The sequence below is a fragment of the Pongo abelii genome, chromosome 10 (assembly GCF_028885655.2).
Source record: "Pongo abelii isolate AG06213 chromosome 10, NHGRI_mPonAbe1-v2.0_pri, whole genome shotgun sequence".
NCBI classification, from domain to species: domain Eukaryota; kingdom Metazoa; phylum Chordata; class Mammalia; order Primates; family Hominidae; genus Pongo; species Pongo abelii.
The window spans coordinates 42713106-42725571 of record NC_071995.2 but is presented as its reverse complement, the minus strand read 5'-3'; positions in this window follow the sequence as shown (position 1 = coordinate 42725571).

Genomic DNA, 12466 nt, shown 5'->3' with positions numbered 1-12466 from the left:
AAACAGGAAGAAGATATCATAAATAATTTTATGCCACTATATCAAAAATGAGGTAAAATAAATACATTCTTGGAAAAATATATTTGGCTCAATGCTGATTCAAGAAGAAATAGAAAATATTAATATTCTTATAGTCTTTAAAAAATTGCTAATTTTTTAATTTAAAATTTTTCTACAAAGAAAGCTCCAGCTCAGATAGATTAACTGGAAAATTCTAAAATATATTTAAGAAAGAAATATTGCCATACTTTCAAAATTCTTCCAAAAGATTGGAAATAAAGAGGATACCCTTATGATTTTTATGAGCTCATTTTAGCAAGCCAGCATATCTTCAATCCAAAATCTGACAAGGCTATGACAAAAAAGTAAAACTAAAGGCCAATCTTATTTATAAACATGATGAAATAGCAAGCCAAATCCAGCAATATCTAAAATAGATGATATATAAAATATATCATAAGGAACTTGGGTTTCCAGGAATTTTAGATTGAATAAATTTTGCAAATAAATTAATATAATATGTCATATTAACAAAATAATGGAGAAAAATCATATGATTATTTCAATAATATAGAAAAATTCAACTGCCATTTATGATTAGAAAAAAATCCCTTAAGTAAATTACGAATGGGTTTATTGATATAGGGTATCTTCAAAATCCTATATATGTCATCATACTTAATGGTGAAATGTTGAAAACTTTCTCTTGAAATAAAAAACACACAGGTGTCTGCTGTATTGTATCTATTCAATATTGAATTGAAGAGTATATTATTCAAGATATTTTTATGTGTAACTTATATCCAACTAAATGTGGTGAAATAACAAGGAACAGTTTTTTATCTCACACAACAGGAACCTTGGTAAGAAGTTCTGAGTTTCATTACCTCTTATTCTGTATTTAATAGGAAGCAAAATCTGTCTGAGAATATCTCTGGCAGACTTTCTTCACATCTCATTGACAGGATTGGAGCACAGGCCAATACCTAACTTCAAGGGAACACAGGAAAATAGTCGGTATTTTTGGCCTCTCTAGGGGTGTGAAGGCTCTGTGAACCAGAAAAAGACAGAGGAGAATAGGTGAAGAATGTCATTTGTGGAGGGAACAATAGTGTCTGTCTTAGAGCGCTTAAGTAAATCACCCAAGGTCACACTTTTAAGGAAGTGGTAGAGCTGGATTTGAACCCAGGCAGCCTGACTGGAGACCACACTCTGAACTCCTATGCATTTGCAGCCTAGTATGTGACTTTGAAAGCAACGCCTCTCAACTATAACTTAATTTTCCACCCAGAACCATAAAATAATGTGGGTACACTGACTTTTAGCGCTACCCTCAGAGTCTTCATAGTACTCTGTTAAAGATTCACAGTAATTAATTGACAATCATTGGGAAGTTAAATAAGCTAAAATTCATCTGTTTTCCACAGAAAGGTTTTAATTTCACATAGAATTATTTTAGAAATAATTATTTATAACATTTGGGAATTTAGAAATCAAATCTATCATGTGTGTTTGAAAGAATGTGAGAACAGCTCATCAACTCTGAAAAGCAGTTATATGCATACAAATCACATAAAAGGTTTATAATAAGAAGATTCAGTATCTCTGAGCAGAAAAAAACCCATAAAATTCCAAGACACGTTTAAAAATAAAATGGGCACATCTTAAAATAAATCTTTTCAGCAAAATAAAAATAGTAAAATATACTTATTTAGGAAAAAAGTTTCTAAATTGTTAAATCATATTTTTACTTTATAATGCATTTTAAATTATATACATACTAAAAATTCCATTACAACAAAATAATTTCACCTACTACCTGGTTTTAATAAACTCAGACGTAGTTGATTCAAAATGTACTCAAATACTTTTAATTATTTAAATAAAATTTTTTAAAAAATATTTATTTTATTTTTGTAGATGTGGGATCTTGCTTTGTTGCCCAGGTTGGTCTGAAACTCCTGATTTCAAGTCCCCCCACCTCGGCTTCCCAAAGTGCTAGGATTACAGGCTTAAGCCACTGCACTTGGCCACAATAATTTGTTTTTATAAGTGTGTGTGTATTTAGTATTTGTGAACAAAATAGCTTTGTGAAATTAAGGTACCCCTGACTGGAGCCATTGCTATAAGAACAGAGTCTTTTGGTCTCCATATTCCATAATTGTATCTTTATATTTTAAAAAAGAGCACGTGAAAACTAGGTTTCAGTGTTCAGCCCAAATTGGGCAGTATTTTATTTATATGCCTTGCATGGATACTTCCATAGTTCACAATTAAAAAGTGACTTTTCACAGCCTTAGGCTGTTTATCCCCAGAAGACACTGGCTGGACTAGTTTGGGATTGGGAAGAATGAGGCAGAGGCAACAGGCCCTCCTCCATCTGGGTCTTCTATGGGTAATCTTTACCAACATCTTGGATATAGTGCTGAAGTCTGGAGGCCTCAGGGGAAATTAAGCAGACAATTTAATTAGTTACATTTCTATTGACCTTTGAGTACAGTTCTGGGTACTATGGAGAATATGGGCCACCCATATTTACAGTTCAGGAGCTCATAATCTATTGTGGGAGAAATAATTATACATAAATGAACAGGTAAATAGCAGAATATGTTAGCTACAGAAAGGTTTATAGGACATATTGGGGCAGCTGTGTATCTAGTTGGTGGGAGATTTTAAATGGAATGGGTGGAGATTGCAGGGAAGTGTGGCTGAGATCACACGAGAAAGGTAGAGAAATCCCCTACTGAATCCCTTTTATGCAATACTTCCCCATTCAAGTCATTGCAAGAAGTCTAAGCCCTTAAGGTCTTTCTGCATTGCCTGGACCTCTATATATCACGTCTATATGTCACTGTATATCCAATAATCCAACCCAAATTCCACCTGTCATGGACCTCCACATCCTTCCAGTACACACTCTGGGATTCACTGTCTTTAGCAAAGTCCTCTGTACCCTCAAATTCCTGCTTTGAAAGCTCCCTTCACCTACTTGCTCTAACCAAAATCTCGTATGCCCCTAAGAACACAGCATCACTTGAGTCTTCTCTGGGCCTGAGTATGGGATAGGTATCTTTTCATTCCTTATTACTGTTTTCCAACCACTGTTCTTACCACCTTCTCATTTTTTTTCTCTTCTTTTGAAGAACTATATTGGATTATCTTCCTCCACTCTACCGTGTTGCAGACATCCACAATCCTTCTGAACACTTTTCCCTATTCATTGAAGATTAGAATACATCCCTTATTGCTTTTTAGATGACTGCATGTGGTTCATCATTATAATCATTCCCCTCCATCTAACCTCAGCTTCTCTCCTGTCTCTCCCCTAGTGACAGTTACTGGCAAAACGTGAACCATGCTCTGCCTTCTCTGGTCTTGTTCCTGGTGCAATTAAACTCACAGCCATACAGTATGCTCTCATTTTAAACTACGACCACAAACCTTAAGTACAAGTAGGATCCCCAGCTTCTACCAAACCGGTTCCCTTTTTCATTCTGGGAAAAAAATTTAACATAATTTTGAATGAAAAAATATTTAACATAATTTTTTTTCTTTTCAAATGTAACACTACCTCCATCTCGACTCACTCATTGTTGATATTATTTCACTAAACAGAAAAGTAATTGGTTAAGAACTTTATTTTCTCACTGACTAATCTATTAACCCACTGATGTCTATTCTCATACCTGTAGTCTCTGCATTCCTACCTGTTCAAACAGAAGAACTGTCCATTCTCCTGTATGAGGCCAAATAACCTGGCTGTGAGGGTAAGGATCCAGCTACTCCTGGACTTAGCTCTCTTTCTTGCAATTATCTCTCTTTCTCCTAAAATATCATGTTTTCCTTTTTATGGGGTTATTTTTGTTAGTAGACTGACCCAGCCTCCTTCACATGGATCTTATTCATGTAGAGAGGACAGTCATTAAATTTTTTTTTTAATTATACTTTAAGTTTTAGGGTACATGTGCACAATGTGCAGGTTAGTTACATACGTATACATGTGCCATGCTGGTGTGCTGCACCCATTAACTCGTCATTTAGCATTAGGAATATCTCCTAATGCTATCCCTCCCCCCTCCCCCCACCCCACAACAGTCCCCAGAGTGTGATGTTCCCCTTCCTATGTCCATGTGTTCTCATTGTTCAATTCCCATCTATGAGTGAGAACATGTGGTGTTTGGTTTTTTGTCCTTGCAATAGTTTACTGAGAATGATGATTTCCAATTTCATCCATGTCCCTACAAAGGACATGAACTCATCATTTTTTATGGCTGCATAGTATTCTATGGTGTATATGTGCCACATTTTCTTAATCCAGTCTAACATTGTTGGACATTTGGGTTGGTTCCAAGTCTTTGCTATTGTGAATAGTGCCACAATAAACATATGTGTGCATGTGTCTTTATAGCAGCATGATTTATAATCCTTTGGGTATATACCCAGTAATGGGATGGCTGGGTCAAATGGTATTTCTAGTTCTAGATCCCTGAGGAATTGCCACACTGACTTCCACAATGGTTGAACTAGTTTACAGTCCCACCAACAGTGTAAAAGTGTTCCTATTTCTCCACATCCTCTCCAGCACCTGTTGTTTCCTGACTTTTTAATGATTGCCATTCTGAAAAGAAAATCCTCAGGGTGCTTTGACAGTGAACAACGTGGGCTTTAACTTTGGCTGGTTATGAAATTAGAGAATTCAGGGAAGGCTTCCTGAGGAAGAGATATTCAAGCTGAGACCAGAAAGATAAATAAGTGTTTTCCAGGTAAAGCTGGGACAGAGACAAGGCTTTCAGGCAGAGGGAACAGTATGTAAAAAGGCTCAGACATGGGAAGGAACATCCACCCTGGAGGAACTGAACAGAGAGCAGTAACCTAGTGGACAACTGATTGAGATGAGATTGGCAAGGTTGCCAGGAGTCATATCATTCCAGGCTTTCAAGAACATATTAATAATTTCAGATTCTATCTGAAAAGTGAAATTAAATAAAAAGAAAGAAAATCAATGAAGGGTTTTAAGTAGGGGAGTTATATGGCTAGGTTTATACTTCATAAAAATATTAATCTGGCTCCTGTTGAAAAATAAAAGTATTTCTATTTTTGAAAATATGGGAGAAATAAATATAATTAAAAACCTACTGGTATAAAACAAAAGTCAAAAATTACAGGACAAAATATGACATACTGATTTTAAATACATAGCTTGGGTTTCAGTTTTAATTCCTCAACTTGCATCTTCCCAAAACTTCATCTTTGCAGGGTTGGGCAAATTGTAAGAAGTAGCCACAAAACATCTCTAGGGTAATACTTGTTAAAGGCAAACTATAGTGGATTTCTACAAGATAAAACTCCATTAAAAATGACTTTACAATCTAAAGTACTTTTAATAAAATTGCAACACGTAAGGAAACAACTAACAAAAGCACATTTTATGACTCAAAAAGTAGTGGGTATAGAGTCTTAGGCTCTTTAGATAATAGAATTATTAATAGAACCTATAAAATGAGTATGCTTAAATTATTTAAAAATATTAAAAAAGAATTAAAACATGAGAAAAGATCAATACATTATTAAACTGCCCAGGAAGATTTGAAAAGAGAACTAGTAGAACATCCAGAATTAAAATAGGAAATGCAATCATTTCAGTAAGAGTTCCACTAGTTCAAATTAAATGGCAAATTAAACAGCTGAAGAGAGGAATAGTGTCTTGAATGTAGAGATATGGAAATTACCCAAAAGGCTTAAGAGATGAAAATATAAAAAAGAAAATAACAAAAATGAAAAACAGAGCAAAAGATCTAGAATTGGTCTAATAGGATTTGAATAGAGAGAGACTAGAGAATGGTTGCAAGAGAAGCAATGTTTAAGGAGATAATAGTTGAGAATTTTCCAAAATTACTCAAGTATATGAATCTTTAGATTCAGGCTCTGAAGAACATATTAATGATATGTTCTGAGGAAGTTCTGAGGAAGACTTTTTAAAGGAAAAAGAGAAATCACTAGATACATCATAGTGAAACAGAGATCTTAAAAGCAACCAAGAAAAGATTACCTACAAAAGAATAACAATTAGACTTACAGCACACTTTACACCAGCAGCAATAGAATCCAGAAGACAATGGAATGATACCTCCAAAAGTTTACAGAAGACTATCATAAATCTAGAATATATACACAGCTCAACTATCATTCAAATTCAAAAATGACAGCAAACTGAAGACATTTTTAGTAAGAATTGCCACTCATTGAAAAAAAGGATGTACTTCATAAGGATAGACTATAAATATAAAAAAAGTTAATGATATGCAAGAAGGCATAGTAAGTTAAGAAATTTGTAGCTAGATGAGTATATGTAAATAATCATCATATTAAGGGTATAAAAACAAGATAGAAATAACTGCAGAAAGGTAACGTGAGTAGAATTGTATTTAGAGGTAAATTGTTCAAAACAACTGTAGAGCTATGCAATAACTTTAAACTAGTGTTAAAATGTTGAGATTAACCATTAAAAGAATAGAAATAGAGTACATATCTTTTGGTCTAGTGGAGAAGGAAAAAAAGAATAAATACAACATTAATTTAATAGCAGGCAAGAAAGAAGGAAAGAGAAGTCATAATGAAGGGTAAGTTGAAAAAATGAAATTATAGAAATAAATTGAAAATACAAACAATCACACTGAATATAAATAAGATTATCCATTAATTAGAAGACTGACATTGTCAGAGTAAATTTTAAAGTTCCAGCTATAGCTAAAACATACATCTAAAACATAAGGACACGGGACTTTTAAAACTAAGAATATGTAAAAATATACCAAGAAGGTAATAATACAAACAAAGCTGATGCAACTATATTAATAATAGCCAAAATATATTTTAAGATAAAACATTATGAGAAGGAATGTACATTAAAAATTTGTATATACAGTTATGTGTTGCTTGTTCTGAGAAATGCCTTGTTAGGGGATTTCATCATTGTGGGAACATCCTAGAGTGTGCTTACACAAATCTAGATGATATAGTCTGCTACACACCTAGGCTATATGGTATAGCCTATTGCTTCTAGGATGCAAATCTGTACAGCATTTTGCTGTACTGAATACTACAGGCAATTGTAACACAATGGTAAGACTTTGTGTATCTAAACATATCCAACATAGAAAAGGCACAGTGAAAATATGGTATTATAATCTTATGGGACTACCATCATATATGTGGTCTGCCATTGACCAAAACATCATTATGTGGTACCTGACTGTAGGAATATGTGTGTGTGTGTGTGTGTGTGTGTGTGTGTGTGTGTGTCTGTGTGTCTGTGTGTACACTTTCTTTTGGCCAACCAGAGAAGAAAATGCTCCTGGCCAACACTTCATGTAGTACTGAATTAACCCTTCAAATAAGGTAAAACACTCTATATCTCAGCTAAAATAAAAGGCAGCCTGGCTATTTAAGATGGAGTCAGGGAATAGTTGGGAATTGTCTCCCTAATCACCCCCAGTTGTGGAGAATCTTCTAATCCATTCTTAAGTATGTTTATCTGTATTTATTTGTCTCACAGTTGTTCAATGTCTGTTGTCCAATGTCTCAAATACTTCGACACAGCCACTTTTCTGAAAAATGACTTAAATTATTCCAGAGAAACACAGGATAATATCCCACTGATCAATGCTCAATCTAAAAATTAGTCCTCCACAAACCAAGTCTTGAATCAACAACCATAGTAAAATCTGGAAAATCCTTCATTATCTCTTCTATAGCTCTGGATGAATGAGAAAACAAAGAAAGAACTGAGAATTAAAATTTCCACAAGCGTTTTCTAAGACAGTTCTGAAACCATGGTAATAGTTTGAAACCTGTTCAATATGTGAACAATAACTCCCCTCAGTGAACACACTTTTGCAAGTCAAACAAACAGGATCAGCAACCTGCTTCTGAGAGCCATCTAGTCAGGGGCAGATTCACTCTAAAAAAAGTCACATACCTCAAGTGCCAACAAATCAACCACTGTCTTACCTGAGTAGTCACACTACTACTATAGATGATGTCAACCCACTGATACTTTGGAAAGTCGGCCCATCCCTGAACTCCATACTGCAAAAGCAGCCATGTGAGATCAACAGTCTCCTATGCTCTGAGAGACCATGCCTGACCAGCAATAAACTCAGCTCTTTGTCTTTTTTTTTTTTTTTTTTTTGAGAAAGGGTCTTGCTCTGTTGCCCAGGCTGGAGTGCGGTGGCACAATCACAGCTCACTGCAGCCTTAACCTTCTGGGCTTAAGCCATCCTCCCACCTCAGCCTCCCAAGTAGATGGGACTACAGGCTTATGCCACCATGCTGGCTAATTTTTGTATTTTTAGTAGAGTCAGGGTTTTGCCATGTTGCCCAGACTGAGCTCTGTCTTTTTATGTCAGATATTGAATGGTGGTGTCATCATGCTTTGATGACATAATTTTCTTATATATCATACCATCCATAATTGCTGATGAATTAAATATGTACATGTGAAAAACAAAAAATTTAAACTTTTGTTGGAAAATATGAGACAACAGTTCATACCTTAGGTTAGTTAAATATTTGATAAATCAGGTTTCAGTCATAAAGGAAAATAAGGATATTTTGATGTATAAAAATTCAAAGCTCACCAATGAAGCACCTCATTTGGATGTATCTGGAGTCTTGGAAGCTTGACTACCCTATGTTCCCCTACAAATGGACCCTGAGAGCTTGTTTGGAGGTTCTAGCAGGAGAGTGCAGCTACTCTTATACCCTTGACTGAAGACTGGTCATCCTCTATCAGGGATGGTTGTCCTCTTCGATGGTCATCCTGTTCAACTGAGCGTGCAGGTTCGGGAGGGATCCACAGGGAGTGGTGAGGAAAAAAGGGGACACCCGCCTAGCCAGCCAATTCAGCCAAATCAACCCTGGCTATCAACGGGGTGACAGATGCCACAACCAGATAGCCCTCGCATCTGACAACTGTATTTTGATATAAAAATATCTGTGGTTTCTGCCAGTCAGAACGGCCATTATTAAAAAGTCAAGAAACAACAGATGCTGGCGAGGCTGTGGAGAAATAGGAATGCTTTGTGGGAATGTAAATTAGTTCAAACATTGTGGAAGTTGGTGTGGTGACTCCTCAAAGATCTAGAACCAGAAATACCATTTGACCCAGCAATCCCATTACTGGATATAAACCCAAAGGAATATAAATCATTCTATTACAAAGATACATGCACATATATCTTCACTGCAACACTATTCACGGTAGCAAAGACATGGAATCAACCTAAATGTCCATCAATGATAGACTGGTTAAAGAAAATATGGTACATATACACCATGGAATACTATGCAGCCATAAAAAGGAATGAGATCATGTCCTTTGCAGGGACATGGATGAAGGTGGAAACCATTAGCCTCAGCAAACTAACACAGGTACAGAAAACCAAACACCGCATGTTCTCACTTATAAGTGAGAGCTGAGCAGTGAGAACACATGGACAGAGGGAGGGGAACATCACACACTGGCGCCTACTGGGGGGTGGGGTGGTGGAGGGAGAACATTAGGAAAAATAGCTAATGCATGCTGGGCTTAATACCTAGGTGATGGGTTGATAGGTGCAGCAAACCATCATGGCACACGTTTACCTGTGTAACAAACCTGCACATCCTTCACATGTATCCCAGAACTAAAAATAAAAATTAAAAAAATTTAAAACATCTATGGTTTCTATTGATACGAGTACTGATAATTCCACTGTGGTTTGTTGTCCGTATGTTTTATGAAAGAAAGTGCTTGTCTCAATTAAAGTTTAGTGAAAAAAAAAGATGTGTATTTTTCCTGTCCAAGTTCATAGACCCCTCCAAATTGTACACAAAATTCCAATGGTTCTGTGGACCTCAGGTTAAGAATCCAGGTTCAGACAGAAATCTTGACTAGAGATATTTGAGAATTCTCATCATGAAGATAGTGGGTGAAGCCATAGGGATAGATGTAAGTGTACATAATAATTAGAAAGGGAGTTCCTAAGGAACACTCATATCTAAGAGACGGGCAGAGGAAGAGACGGCGGTAAGAGAAAACGAGATGTAATGTTAGAAAAGTAGGAGGAAAATTAGGAGACACTGGGGTCACAAAAGTTATAGAAGGGAACAGTTTCAAGAGAAGGAAATGGTTATCAGTATCACCAGTGTAAGAGAAATTAAGAAGACAAGGACAAAGAGTGATCCCTTAGATTTAGCAAGGGAAATCACAGATGACTTAGACAAGAACTGGTGTCTATAGGGTGGAAGACGAAGAAGTCAGGGCAATAGCTTGAGGGATGAACGGGAGAAAGAAGAGACAGAAAGCAGACAACCCTTTCTAGACAGTTAACCTTAAAGATGCAAAGAGAGAAAAATGGAGTGATTGCTAGAGGAGATCTATAGGGTCAAGAAGGAGAAACTCAAATGTGTTTAAATGCAGATACAGAAGACCCCATAAAGAGTGACAGATTAAGGTACATGTGGTGGTTAAGTGTGCAGGCTCTGGGATCTCACTGTCTTGCTCCACACCACTTTTTATTTGTGTTACTTTGAATAAATTTCTCCTTTTGTAAATGGAGATAAAAATAGCGCCTATCTCAATAGGATTATTGACAGGATTTCATAAAAAGTGTATAGAACAGTGTATGGTACATAGTAAGCCTCAGTAAATGTCAGTTATTTCTATTTGTATATTTTAAAAAGAGACTATTGATGATAAGTCCCTGAGGGGGCAGTAAGGATTGATGTTTGGGTCATCTATTGCTGTGCAACAAACTACTGCCAAACTTGGTGGCTTAAAACACAATTCATTATTATCCCTCATGCTTCTGTGTATTGACTAGGCTCAGCAGAATAGTTCTCTTGGGGTCTTATGCTGTGACCATCAGAATGGTGTCTGGGGCTGTAGCCAACTGAAGGTTCAACAGGATTGGACATTGAAGATGGCTTATTCACATATCCATTGCCTTGATGTGTCTGTTTCCCTCTGATACTCAGCCTGCTTTCCCTTCTCTAAGAGGCTCATTCTCCAGAGCCTCTTCATGTGGCCTGGGCGTCTCTTAACATGGTGATCTGTGGGTAGACACACTTCCTATATGGCAACTTGTTCCAAGAGGCAGGAAGCAGAGGTTCCAGGCCAGTTAAGGGCTACTCACAGCACAACTGTCCATCAGCAACGTCTGGGGTGATTGCAGAAAAGACCGATTCTAATTCTGATTCTGATTCAGAAAGTGTTGAGTGATGCCTGGCATCGCATTTTTAGCAAACTCAACACAGGTGGTCCTAATGCACAGGCTTTAACATTACAGGGCTTGGAAATCAGAGGGAAACACAAATTGCCCCAGTTAGCTCTCAGCATCAACCTGCTCTTACCCTTCCTCATCAAACTTTCCTTTCCTTTTAAATATTATACATTTCTTTTTTTCAACTTCATGGTTCTTTCCTCACTGCGAATCATTCCTTTATTTTAGTATATTTCTAAAAGGAGAACACCCCTTTTTTCTGAGTAATTTGGAACTATCAAATCAAACAAATTCAAAGTTAAACATGGATTTTACATATAAAATATCCTGTTATTGATGATATGTTATTTGTGGGAAACATTTTAAAATGGTCAACTTCTTAACTGTATCTCATTTTTCTATAAACAAGTATTTACTTCCTATGATTTCACCACTCTCTATTACACTGACCTGATTTCACTTCTCTATGAACCAGCCTTGATACTCTGGCCTATCTACTCCTTTTCTGAATACAGTCAGTGCCTTTACCCTCCCTCACTCCATTGCACATGTCAGGAAAACTCAAACCATCCATTTACTCCATGCACAAACGTGAGCAGCTGGAAGTTACTATAGAAAATCAAGTCATTAGGATGACTGATTTACATTAACAACTTTAACACAAAACTCAATCATGCCAGGCAATTTTAAATGTATTACCAGTAAGTTTACTTTCCTACTTTCCAAAAAATAGCATTTGATTTCATAACTACACCTCCATCCTCAGACCTCCCCACCAATTTGCTGATTTCGCATGTATTTGAATCTATCAAAGCTTTCCAGAAACTCCTTTATCTTTTCACCACCAAATTGACAAACTGCTTGCACTGATATCTCTTCCAGTGTTCTATGTGGTTACATTGGAGGATGTGTCCTTCCTCCCATCAGAGACCCATCCTTACACAAGGAATGTGGATCCTATCACTTCTCCATTTCTGAAAGCCCTTCAGTTTTCATTCTTCTCCCTTGCATCACGAATCTCTTTTTTTTTTTTTTTTTTTACTGGAGTATTCACATCAGTATACAAAAATGTTCTACTATTCCTAAACTTCTTCCTTTTTAAAAATATTCATCCTTACTTCACATTCTTTTCTAGCAACAGTCTCATTTCCAACCTCTGTTTTGTAGCAAAAATTTTTGAAGGTGGCCTTTACGCAGTTTCC